Here is a 13,624-nt window from a genome sequence, read left to right on the forward strand (position 1 = left end):
CCACTGTGTGCAAAACGAGCTGCACAATGGAGGCAAATATAACATGATTGTTTTGTTTTTTTGGTGTTTTTAAACGGGCACCTTTAGTGTCCTTTTTTAAACTCTGGATGTAATAATTTTGGATGATATGGGCAAGAGCACTCCCTTTCCTCCAAAATAAGACTAAAGCTAGCCATACACTAGTAGCTACAATAAAAAAAAAAGTACAATCACAAATAGTATACCGTGCATCTGGAAGAGTATTCAGTTATGTTACAGCCTTATTCCAAAATAAGGTTACATTTCTTATTTTCCTCCAATTCAACAAACAATACCCCATAATGTGAAAGATTGTTGACTTCTTTTGCAAGTTTATTAAAAAACTGAAAAAAATCACATCTACATAAGTATTCACAGCTTTTGCTCAATACTTTGTTGAAGCACCGTTGGCACCAATTGCAGCCTCCAAGTCTTTTGTGAGTATGATGCTACAAGCTTGGCACACCTATTTTTGGGCAGTTCCTCCCATTCTTTGCAGGACCGCTCAAGCTCCATCAGGTTGGATGGGGAGCGTCGGTGCACAGCTATTTTCAGGGTTGTTCAATCGGGTTCAAGTCTATGCCACTCAAGGACATTCAGAGTTGTCCCTTAGCCAATGCTTTGTTATTTTGGCTGTGTGTTTAGGATCGTTGACCTGTTGGAAGATGAATCTTCACCCTAGTCTGAGGTCCAGAGCACTCTGGAGCAGGTTTTCATCAAGGATGTCTCTGTACATTGCTACATTCATCTTTCCCTTAATCCTGAATAGTCTCCCAGTTCCTGCTGCTGAAAAACATTCCCACAGCATGATGCTGTCACTACCATGCTTCACTGTAGGGATGGTATTGGCCAGGTGATGAGCAGTGCTTGTTTTCGTCCAGATATGACGCTTGCCATTCAGGCCAAAGAGTTCAATCTTTGCTTCATCAGACCAGAGAACATTGTTTCCCATGATCTGAGAGTCCTTCAGGTGCCTTTTGGCAAACTCCAGACGGGCTGTCATGTGCTTTTTACTGAAGAGTTGCTTCTGTCTGGCCACTCTACCATACAGGCCTGAATGGTGGAGTGCTGCAGAGATGATGGTTCTTCTGGAAGGTTCTATTCTCTCCACAGAGAAACGCTGGTGTTCTGTTAGTGACCACTGGGTTCTTGGTCACCTCCCTGACTAAGGCCCTTCTCCCCCGATCGCTCAGTTTGGCCAAGTTACCCGCTCTAGGAAGAGTCCTGGTGATTCCAAACAACTTCCATTCATGGCTAAAGGAGGCTGCTGTGTTCATTACGACCTTCAACACTACAGAAATTTTTCTGTGCCTTGATGTGATCCTGTCTCAGAGGTCTACAGACAATTCCTGCACATGGAAATTTTTCCTCTGATGGGACTTTAAAAGGTAAAACTCCTGAGTAAAAGGCTTATGATTGGGTGTAAGGTATTTATTTAAAGTGACAGTAGATAAACACAATCTGCATGACATAAATTAAAAAACAGCAAGATGAAATATCATACATAATAATGTCCTTTATGAATTTCTATTTACACTGACCTATGGTATTGCTTGAAACATCAAAAATATTGCTGCATCTACTTTAAAAACATGAAAGGGGCATACTGCTGCTGTCCTAAGCAACGCTGAATCCGAGACAACCGTGCCAGGAGTGCCCAACGCAAGCCCACGGGGGAGTTGCCCACAGAGGGTGATGAGACCCGATATGTGTGTCCACAGTCCAAGAGGCGAGGAGTAGTTGCTGAAGGGACAAATAGGAATACATGAAAATGCATCTAGCTTTGCATAGGACCCGAAGGTGCACGCGAATAGCCTCTAAACCCCCGGTTGGTGCACCATACTTAAAAGCGTTGTAAAGGTAAAAAAAAAAGTCCCTAAATGGCTTCCTTTACCTTAGTGCAGTCCTCCTTCACTTGCCTCATCCTTCAATTTTGCTTTTAAACGTCCTTATTTCTTCTGAGAAATCCTCACTTCCTGTTCTTCTGTCTGTAACTTAACGCAGTAATGCGACACTTTCTCCCAGGTGTGGCGAAAGCCTCTTGAAGGGGGTGGGGGGTGAGCAGGAGGCTCTATAATTTGCAGATAGAGAAAGGAGCTGTGTGTTAGTGGGCGTCCTGGCTCTCCTGCTTACCCCCTCCCCCCGAGCACGTCACTCCACACCAGGGAGAAAGCCTCACATTACTGTGTGGAGTTGCAGACAGAAAAACAGGAAGTGAAGATTTCTCAGAAGAAATAAGGACATTTAAAAGCAAAATCGAAGGATGAGGTAAGTGAAGGAGGACTGCACTAAGGTAAAGAAAGCTATTTAGTGAAAACATTTTTTACCTTTACAACCCCTTTAATTGATAAGTGCGAAGGATATAGAGGGTGAGCATACCTGGCTTGGATGGTTATCAAATATTTAGCTGTGCCAGGAATGTTGCATGTGGAGGGGAGACAAACCCCAGGGATGTGCCACAGCTAAGAGAGCAGGAAGTAAGGTGGAAGTACCTTCACAAACACCCTCAAGGGTGTGTGATCAAGTATCATGCCCTGTAGGAGAGGGGAACGTTTACTTTTAGAAGAAGTTTTGAGATTAGTTCCTCCTTCCACAGCGCTATGTAGCTGGCTGCATAAAGGCATATTTGGGCTGCATAAATGGCGGCCCATAGCAAAAGAGGAGGCTTACCTGTGTGTCCTGGGATGTGAGGTGTCCACAAGGGGATGGCAGCTCAGGTGTGGGTCAGCAGGCATGAGTGAATGTGGGGTTGTAGTAACTATTTTGGGGGGGTGGTGCAAAGGCCAATCCCGGAAGGTATTGCGGGAGTGGCTAAAGGGGTCTCGTGGACGCCCCCGGGTCGTCGGTGCGCAAAGCTGTCCCCGTCTCCATGCATGGGAGGGATGGACGCGATCAGTGTTCTGGCGAGCTGGTTCCTACCATCAATATGGTTCCCTCTAGAGTGCGCAGGTGCAATGCGAGCCGATGGAAAACTGAGTGGAACAGCTGTTCATCAGCTGTAGACACGCTTGCTCCCGATGGCTGATTATACACGCCGCTCTACACAGCAAGGGGTGGATGTGGTATTGACCAGTGTTTTTTTGATTGCTTATCCACGCCATTCTTTACAGCAAGGGGCAGATGTGATATTGTGCAGTCCTTTTTTGGGGGATGTTTTTTTCTCAATAAAATGGACGTCTCACATCGGCCCCTTGCTGTATACAGTAGAGCGGCGTGGATAACCAATCAAAAAAGCACTGCTCAATATTACATCCGCCCCTTGCTGTGTAGAGCGCCGTGTATAAGCAGCCATCAAGCAGTGGGAGCAAGCTTGTCTAAGCTGACAATCAGCTGTTGAAGCTCAGAGGTTTCCGTGGCCTCCTACTGCGCCTGCACAGTCGAGGCAGGAACCATATCAATGAAGGAAACCAACTCGACAAGACACCAGCATTGGAGATGTCGGGCGCAATGACGTCAGACGTGACTTAGCGGTGGCAGAGACCCGCATCACCGGCCCGTGACGCATGGTAACCAGGAAGAGGCATCAAGCCAGGATGACCTGGCCACGCCATTCAACTGTATGGAGCGCCGCCTGTGACAAAAGGGAAGGCACAAAATGGCCCCCCTTCGCCGAGTGGGGAACTCCATAGAATGGCATCAGACAGACCCAGCCGGACGTGACCAGAACTGCATTGCACACAGGAAACTACGGGAAAAACACAAATCAAATGGCAACATAAGAAAGTTGGTTAAAGGACATAAGTAGTAATAGTACAGCAAGTCCTGGGAGAAACAGGATTCACTGTACTCAATTGGTGTACCTGATGTTAAAACAGATTGGTCAAGAATAAAAAGATATACATACACATATTACAAACCTCTCTATCAACAAGTGATAAACCCAGCTATAATTGTAATTCATAGATTCGTGAAAGACAGAAGTTGTCAGACAAACCTGATTTCTTTTTATGAAGAGGTAAGTATAACCTTGGACAGAGACGTGGCTGTGGACGTGATATACTTGGATTTTGCAAAAGCGTTCAATACAGTTCCCCACACACGGCTCATGTGTAAGGTAAAGTCTACAGGCTTGGAAATATCAGTTTGTAAATGGATAGAAAACTGGCTAAAATACAGAATTAAGAGAGTAGTGGTTAATGATTCTTACTCTGAATGGTCTAAGGTTAATGTTTAATCTTTGCATCCACCTTAAGTTGTGCTAATGTGGGGGGGAGAGGGTCTCGGAGATGGGAGTAATACTGACTTATTCCAGTTGATTCTAAGACCAGTAAAAGCACCAAACTTTTCTATAGTAAACATTGCACCAACCAGTGATTGCTGAGTATCAGCTAAATATAATAAGATATAGTCTGCATGCAAAGCTATTTTGTCCTCATGTTTACCTCTGTAAAAGCCTCTCATGCAGGGTTGCCAACTTTCAATACATTTACGAACAGTTTGTAAAATCCTAAATTTTTGCATCTGTCCATGAATGTCAGTTACGGACATGCAGCCTACATGTCCGTAATGGACATTCAAGGACAGATGCAAAAAGTACAGATTTTACAAACTGTTTGTAAATTTACTGAAAGTTGGCAACCCTGCTCTCACCCCGCCATTTGCCTCAAAATAGCTGCAGGGGGGTTCTATCACTATTGAAAACAAAAAAAGTGATAATGGACATCCTTGTCTAGTACTTCGAGAAAGGGTAAAGGTGTCTGACATATTTTATTAACTCTTATAAAAGCCTTTGGTGCTGTATATTCAGGAGTTTAACCCAGTTACAAAAAAATTTGCCAAAGCCAAAATGTTTAAAGCGGAGTTCTCCCTGGAAAAACAAACAAATTAAAAGTCAGTAGCTACAAATACTGCAACTGCTGACTTTTAATTAAAATAAGGACACTTACCTGTCCAAGGCGCCTGCGATGTACTCCCCCGAAGCTGACCCGGGTCAAACTAAATTTTACTAATATATAGCTGGCTTAACCACTTAAAGTGGATGTAAACCCCCAAAAAATATTGATGTCACAATGTAGAGAATAAGATTTCCTATAATCTGTGCACAGTCTTGCCACACAGAGTTAATTCAGCTCTGAGCAATCCACTTTTATTGTTCAGTGAAAATTAACAGACTTCCAGATAAAAACCTGTCTAAATAAAAAGTCCTTTCCGTCCCCTTGCTTCGAGTGACAGGGTTTTTACATATCTCGTGCACTAGCTTGGACACATGCACATTCCTGGATGTTTATCATAATATGGGGGGTGATCCACAGTTCATTGTGAGAGGTAATGTATGTCACTCGAAGCAAGGGGACAGAAAATACTTTTTATTTAGACAGGTTTTTATCTGTATCCCGTGACCACGTCCCCATCGAGACGAAACGTTGGGAGGCGACATTCTGACGTCACCGTGTCAAGTGATCAGACCCGGAAGATACAGGCTGCACGTTCGAGAAGCCGGACGGCTTGATATTTTAAACGCTCTATGTCACAGAATTGATGTAAGTGTACATCTTTTTATTTTCAAATAAACACCCGAGGATTTTATGCTATGTGAGTTCCCTCCTCTCTTCCATATATCTTCTACTGGTGCATTGCTTGAGGCAACATAACACTGAGAGCTTCCTGGGTTGGCGACAATATTCAAAGATACCATCGGTCTATGCTGTTTATGATCTCCTATAATGTAGAGATCGTACATCTCTGGTAAGAGTCAGTGTGTGATCATAGTGGAGGTGTTTTCTGTCATCACTTTTTCCAGGACCCTTTGTGGATAAAGATTTTCACTGGGAGACCACTGAATGTGAACTTTTTTAGTTTTGGACTACACTTGTTGATTGCGGCTACATACAACCGTGTCATCCTATTTAATATGTGATTTGCTCACAGCACGTTTATTCATTTATTTATGTTATTATGGTTTATTTTTTGCGCTGGCCTCAGTGGATTTTTTAGCACGACTTCTTCTTTGCTTATTGTTGTTTATGTTGTATAACATTTTTTAGTCGCAGCTTTCACTTCACATAGTTTTTGAACAAGCGCAGTATTTTTTCCATTATTATTTTTATCTGGAAGTCTGTTCATTTTCACTGAACAATGTACTGTACTGAACGTATATCTGCAGGAGGCGGTCCTTAAGTGGTTAAAGAGCAAACTGCTGAATCATCTCCATCCATCTTCGCTAAGCAGCTTCCTATACATTTTGAGACCCCTCAAACTTGGCTCCCTGTGCAGTCGCTCAGTCTACCACACTAATGCCACGTACACACGATCGGAATTTCCGACAACAAAATTGTGGATTTTTTTTCCGACTGAATTTTGGCTCAAACTTGTGTTGCATACACTAGGTCACACAAATGTTGTCAGAAATTCCGAACATCAAGAACGTGCTGACGTACAACACTACGAAAAATTCATTTCAATCATGCGTAGGATTTGTGTGCGTCGGAATTGCATACAGACGATCGAAATTTCGGACAAGAACTTTTGCCGTCGGAAAATTTAAAAACCAGCTCTCAAATTATCTACTTTCATGTGCCCATATTTCCTAGCTCACCAATACTTGTTCCTTTTTTGTTGTAGAGCCTTTGCACTACCAGTCTGTGGTCCTTAAATTCAGCCTGTCCTCTGCACCTTAAGTGTTCATCCAGATGGTTGCACCAGCCTCTTGGAGCCAGTCCTTGACACTTCCTAAGCCAGAGTATTCCCATGCCCATAAAAAAAGGTGAGGTATCAAGTCATTGTTCTTCAAACCAGAAGTTGTCTGACCATCTGTTTCTGTATGAGGGTCCTTTGAGGCGATTTCACTTCAGATATTTGCAACACAGCATTTTGTCATTGCCGGGACAACTCAGTGCTGCCTCTGGACAAACTGATTTGAAGGACATCTCTGGCTTGGTGGCTCCGAGATTGGACTTTGAATTCAACACCCGGTGGCGGCACGTCTGGCAAAACACAAAAAATATATATATATATTTCAGAACCCAGTGTACTTTGGTTTTTGTGAGTTTAAGGGCTTTTACCTAAGGAGTTTTCCCTTGGCACAGATCCCCATCCTATGCATTAAGGTGAAAAAACTTCTGTCACTGAGAAGCCCCCAGCCCACCCTTTTTACTTATCTGAGCCCATTCGTTCCCACACCGGAGAGGACCAGCGGGACCAGAGGAAATGGGGAGGGGGTCCAGTGGTTGGCTTAAACAACTGGAGGTTGGGGGGGGGAGAGCCACTGGAGATGCGGGCAACAAAGCCATGGGAAAGGCAGGAGGAGCTCAAGCCGCAGCCACTGATGTCCACAGTTGGATCAGCAGCTGGAGATGGTGGAACCCATCATGCAGGTAGGTTTCAAGCTATGACAAGCCTGGGTTCACACAGGAGTGGTGGGGGAAACCGTATGCGCTTTGGACAGGAATTGCACCACATTCCTGTTCAAATGGCATACAGTTCTTTGCAGTGCGAGTTGTGCCCGTTCATTTTGTATGGACACAAATTGCACCGCAAAGTATCAGTTTTGGGTATTGGGGGCATTTTCACGTGTACGAGTGAAAATACTCAGTATCGACCCCGATATCGGTATTGGTGCATCCCTAATTTCTGGTCCTTATTCTGGTGCTATAAGCACTAAATTATACTGCACTGCATACAGTACTCAGCGCTGTGTTAAGGAGCATCATGGGTGAATTTCCTTCTGCAGCTGCTGCATTCTGCTGCTTCTCAGTAGAAGTAGAACTAATGGCAAATATATATATATAAAAAAAAACATTTTGGATAGAGAAAGGGAGTGTTATAGCCTCTGTAATTTTTTTTTTTTTTGCCATCTGTGTCCAATAGGGGAGATTTACTTTAATTTCCTGTCCCATAGTCAAAAGAGGAAGTGAAAGGAAATCCCTCAAAGTGAGGAAACCCTGCGGTGTCACCATTAGAAGATTTTCACTCTATTGCTGTTCTGATGTCAAACCAGAATTTGGGATTGTCCCCTAATAGGGGCATGGACAACAATAAAAACTGTCTCTAGTTATACTTTAAACACAAACATGTTTTGTTTTAAAGGGGTTGTAAAGGAAAAACCTTTTTCCCTAAATAGCTTCCTTTACCTTAGTGTAGTCCTCCTTCACTTACCTCATCCTTTGATTTTGCTTTTAAATAATGTCCTTATTTCTTCTGAGAAATCCTCACTTCCTGTTCTTCCGTCTGTAACTCAACACCGTAATGCGAGTCTTTCTCCCTGGTGTGGAGATAGCCTATTGAGGGGGGAGGGGGCGAGCAGGAGTGTCAGGACGCCCACTAACACACAGCTCCTTTCTCTATCTGCAAAGTAGAGAGTGTCCTGACTTGCCTGCTTGCCCCATCCCCCCTCAAGAGGCTTTCTCCACACCAGGGAAGGAAGCTATTTAGGGAAAAAAAAAATTTCCTTTACAACCCCTTTCACATTTGTGCAGTGCGATTTAGGTGCGTTTTACGTATGCTTTAGTTGCATTACCATTGAACTCTATATAATGCGTGCTTTGATAAAAGAACCTCAAAGATGCAGCAAGCAGGATTTTTTTTCCAAATAACATTTTCATTGGTTGTCTCAAAGGAGAAACAGTACAAGAGTATAGTAGAAAAATAAAACAAGGTCGCAATAGCAATGAGAAAGGAGGAGCCTTCTTCAAAATTAGCATTATACATTATCAACTTCAGTAGTGATATTGCTTTGAAACAGTATTAGGCAATGCATGAAGTCTGACATCACATAAAGTATGGCATGGAGAATAAGGAGAAGAGAGTAACAGAGAAGAATGAATGAATGAATGAATGAATGAATGAAAAACTTATATAGCGCGGCACATGCGAACTGAATCGCCTCTGGGCGCTTGATGTTTCGTGTCTCATGACATCAAAAGAGCAGAGTTTTAATCTGTCTTCTGAAAGTCAGGTGGTTTTCCTCCAACCGAACGCTGGTTGGTAAAGCGTTCCATAGTCTCGGACCTTGAAAAGCAAACCTTCTTTCTCCTTTGGACTTGTATTTGGTTTTTGGCACCTTGACCAGATTTTGGTCAGTGGATCGCAGAACGCGATTAGAATTGTGAGGTTCTATCTTGTCGCAAAGATATTGCGGCGCCTTCCCATGGATGCACTTATGTGTCAGGCAGAGTGCTTTAAATACAATTCTGTCTTTTACTGGCAGCCAGTGAAGGCTTCTCAGCGAAGGTGAGATTGATTCCCATGTCCTTTTCCCAGTCACCAGTCTGGCGGCCGTATTCTGTACGACTTGCAGACGAGCGATTTGGTACTTTGGGAGCCCGAGGTAAAGGGCATTTGCATAGTCCAGTCTGGAATTCACGATTGTTCCCACAACGACTGCTATGTCTTCTTTGGGGATAAATGGAATAAGTCTGCGTAGTAGGCGCAACAAATGGTGCGATCCGCTGACTACTGACCCTATTTGTGCGTCCATTGTCATGAAGGTGTCAAAAATGACTCCTAGACTTTTGACTTTGGAGCTAGGGGTGATGATTTGGCCCAGAATGGGCGGCGGTGTCCAGGTTGTTGCCAGTTGACTCTTTCGGCTGGCGTGAAACATAAGAAGTTCTGTTTTGGAACTGTTGAGTTTAAGATAACTCTTAGTCATCCAGTTTTCTATCGAAGAGAGACATTTCTCTAAACTGATATGATGATCCTTTTTGTTGCAGATGCGAAAATACAATTGCGTATCGTCTGCATAAGAGTGATAAAGTAGTTCTTGGCTACTGATAATATCAAAGAGAGGGCGAAGATAGATGTTGAACAGTACCGGTGACAGGGGGGATCCTTGGGGGACTCCACATGGCACCGTGCGTTTTTCCGACGTGAAAGATCCCAGTTTCACTGTTTGTGATCGGTTTTCAAGAAAGGAGGAAAACCATGGTAAATCACCTTCTGCGATTCTGGCTACCTCGGCCAGTCGCATCAGTAAGATTTTGTGGTCTACTGTGTCAAAGGCTGCGCTTAGGTCCAGCAGAACCAGGAGACAGGATTCTCCCTCGTCTGCGGCCTCGAGGGCATCGTCCCATATTTTGAGTAAGGCCGTTTCTGTCCCGTGTCCGGGACGGAAACCTGATTGAAATGGATCGAGTAGATTGTGGGTATCCAGATGCTGTTGCAGCTGTTGTACCACTATTTTCTCCATTATCTTGGAGAGAATATTTAGGCCTGTTATGGGGCGGCGGTGAGTTGGGTCCTTGGGATCCAAGTTAGGTTTTTTCAGGATGGGCTGGATTGTGCCCTCTTTCAGCAGGGATGGCACTATGCCTTCCTTAAATGACTGATTTATAAGCTGTGTGATGGGAGGCGCCAGAATGTCGGCGCATTCCTTCAGCAGCTTGGTGGGAATGATGTCATTGGGTGCTGTGCTGTTCCGCAACGCACCAATGATATTTTTGGTGGTATCGATGGAGATGGGTTCCAGAGTGAACTTAGTTGATTGTAGAAGGTTTCTGTTGGTGTTTTGTAGTTGATTGAAGAGGGGGCTGAGGGGGGTATTATTTTGCAGAATACTTACCCGGATTCTTTCGATTTTGTCGATGAAGAAATCCGATAGTTCATTACAGAACTCTTGGGTGTCTGAATTGGGGACTTCAAGACATCCCGGATTCATGGTCTGGGTGACCATCTTGAATAGTTCTCGGGGGCGGTTCATGGCGCTGTTAATCGTCATAGAAAAATTATGTTTCTTTGCTTTGAAGATTTCTTTATGATATTGTGTTGTTATTGCCTTGTAGATGATGAGGTGATCTTCTGAAGGGCTTCTTTTCCAGGCGGCTTCCGCCCTTCTGCGCTCTTGCTTCAGTAGGGACAGCTGGTTGTTGAACCAGCCGGACTTTTTTTTCCGGATGCGGACTTTGCGTTTCGGTGCTACTAAGTCGGCTGATTGTAGCAGAGCTGCATTTATGGCATCCAGTGTATCTGAGGCTGTTAACTGAGGATGAATAGTTTCGATTCGGTTTCCCAAGGTAGATTTGAAGAGTTCCGAATGGAGCTTCTTCTGAGATCTAGCCCAGTGTATTGTCACCGGCTTGGGTGCTTTTATAACTGGTGGAATTTTGGAAATTATGAAACTAATTGCATGGTGGTCTGTCCATGGCAAAGGTTCATTTCCCAAAATGTTTATTTTCAGATTTTGTCTGAAAATTAGGTCGAGCGTGTGACCTGAAGCATGCGTGGGACCGCATATAAGTTGCTGTAGCCCTAATCCTTCCAGGTGATCGATGCAGGCATCCGCAATGGGATCCTGTGAGGAGTTGGCCCACAGATTGAAGTCCCCGAGCAGCAAAAGATGTTTGCTGTTAAGGGTATAAGTGGATATGAACTCCGTTAATGATGGTAGAAGCTGCGATTTTGGCCCAGGTGGCCTATAGCAGAGGAGAATGTGAACAGTCTCCTGGGGGTTAGTTTGAAGTTGAAGAGTAAGGGTTTCCATAAATGGAAGAGGATTTTGAAGGACCGGCTTAGTGATTGCAATCTGAGACTTATGGATCACTGCCAGGCCTCCTCCTCTTTGCCCTATTCTGTTTTGCGTTATAATGCGATAATTTTCTGGCACCAATTCTCCAAGAATGGTGTTGCAGTCGTCTGAAAGCCAGCTTTCTGTGATAAAGAGGCAGTCTAGATCGTTTTGTAGTAAGAAATCGTGGATTTCTGATCGGTGTTTTACTGCCGATCTTGTGTTGATCAAAGCACATGATATGTGCTTGAGCTGGGTTAAATGGTTGAAATTTTTGATGGTCGATCGTTGATCGAATCTCAAAAGTTGGTCTATTTTTAAGGCCTTTTTGGTGACGGCTGGTAATACTGTTGCGAATTGTCTCAGACCCCAAATCGTTTCTGCAGAGTATCGCAGTTTAACCATTGTTGCCAGTCACCGGGGGGGGGGGGGATTAATTGCAATAGAGGGAAGATTCGCTGAATCCTCTCGCTTGGCCTTGGTCCAGAGGAAGGCAAAAAAACCCTGGCAGTGCTAAGCCAATTTGCTGCCGCAGGGAAAAAAATTCCTTCCTGATCCCTGAAAGGCGATCGGATGAGACCCTGGATCAAGTACTGTTTGGAATGGGGGGAAGAAGGGTGTCACTGTAGCTGAGGAGTACCAAGATGGCCGCCGACCGGGCCACAGGCCTCAGGTTTGGGGGCTGTTTGGCTTGGTGGATATGAGCTGGTTGTTAATCCAGGGGAGGATGGTATCCTCCAGGGATAGGGGGATGATCCCTGACAATTCCAGGAAAATTTCCAGGCTGTCAGTGCTCCTTTTTGCGGCGCACCGCTAGGCCGCGGCTGAAGCCGCGGTCTTTCCTAATTGCGGCGGCCGCGAATAAGGCCTGGTCTGGCGCGGATGCGGGAAAGAGCCGCAGATCGCCAGAAAAAAGCGCTGCTATGCGCGGCGGGTGGCCGGGGTGATTATGGATGACTGATTGGGGTGCATGCGGCTCTAAGAGAAGGTAAACAGCCGCAATTTGGATCGCTGGAGTGGCTGTCCTGAAAAGGACGGTCACTAGCGATTCCTGGGGGTGGAAAGATGGCCCTGAAAGACAGGGTCTTACCTGAAGAGAGGGGCCCACGAAGGGAAGGAAGGAGCCGGTCCTATGGGCTGCAAGTTGATTCATGCAGCAAAGATTGTAGGAGCCTGCCTGTCTGAAGAGAATAGAGAAAGAAGAAGAATGATAGAAAGAAGGAAGAAGAAAAGGAAGAATAATGAAGAGAAGGGTGAAGAATGAAGAGAAGGGAGAAGAAGAAGGAAGAAGAATGAAGAGAAGGAAGAAGAGTGAAGAGAAGGGTGAAGAATGAAGAGAAGGGAGAAGAAGAAGGAAGAAGAATGAAGAGAAGGAAGAAGAGTAAAGAGAAGAATGAAGAGAAGGGAGAAGAAGAAGGAAGAATGAAGAAAAGGAAGAAGAATGAAGAGAAGAGAGAAGAATGAAGAGAAGAAGAAGGAAGAAGAATGAAGAGAAGGAAGAAGAGTGAAGAGAAGGAAGAAGAATGAAGATTGAAGAGAAGGAAGAAGAAAGGTGAGGGGGAAGAGAGGGAAAAAAAGTAGAGAGTTATCACATTAGCTCCGTCACTGGCTCAAGGTGGGTCCTCCCGGAGATGCCACAGCTCCCAGACCTTATTGTGGCCCTCTAGTCTTTCCCGTATCCTAGCGGCCATTTTCTCCATAAGCTCCACATCCTTGACCCTAACATATAGGGCATCCAGAGAGGGTGGCGAGCCCCTCTTCCAGGGCGAAAAGGCAACGTGCAGCCATAAGGATGTGCCCAAGTATTTTTTTTTTTATAGGGATTGGCTATTTTTAATGGAGAGAGGTTCAGCAAAAAGAATTTCGGTGTCATGGATATCGGCACCTCAAAGAGGCAGGTCAGTAGTTGTTGCCGTCAAGTGCCAAAATGTAGCTATTAGAGGGCAGGTCCAAAAGATGTGGAAGAGGGTGGCTCTTTCCCCCTGGCAATGCCAGCAGCGGTCAGAACTAGAGGGGTAGATAACATGGAGCACGTCCGGAGTCAGGTACCAGATGTAGAGAATTTTGTAAGTGTTTTCCTTATATAGAGTACAAGGCTGCCCAGATCGCCTTCCAGGCTTCCACCGGAATTTACTCACCTAGCACCCTCTCCCAACGGAGCATGTA

Source organism: Rana temporaria, chromosome 6 (assembly GCF_905171775.1).
Source record: "Rana temporaria chromosome 6, aRanTem1.1, whole genome shotgun sequence".
NCBI lineage: Eukaryota > Metazoa > Chordata > Amphibia > Anura > Ranidae > Rana > Rana temporaria.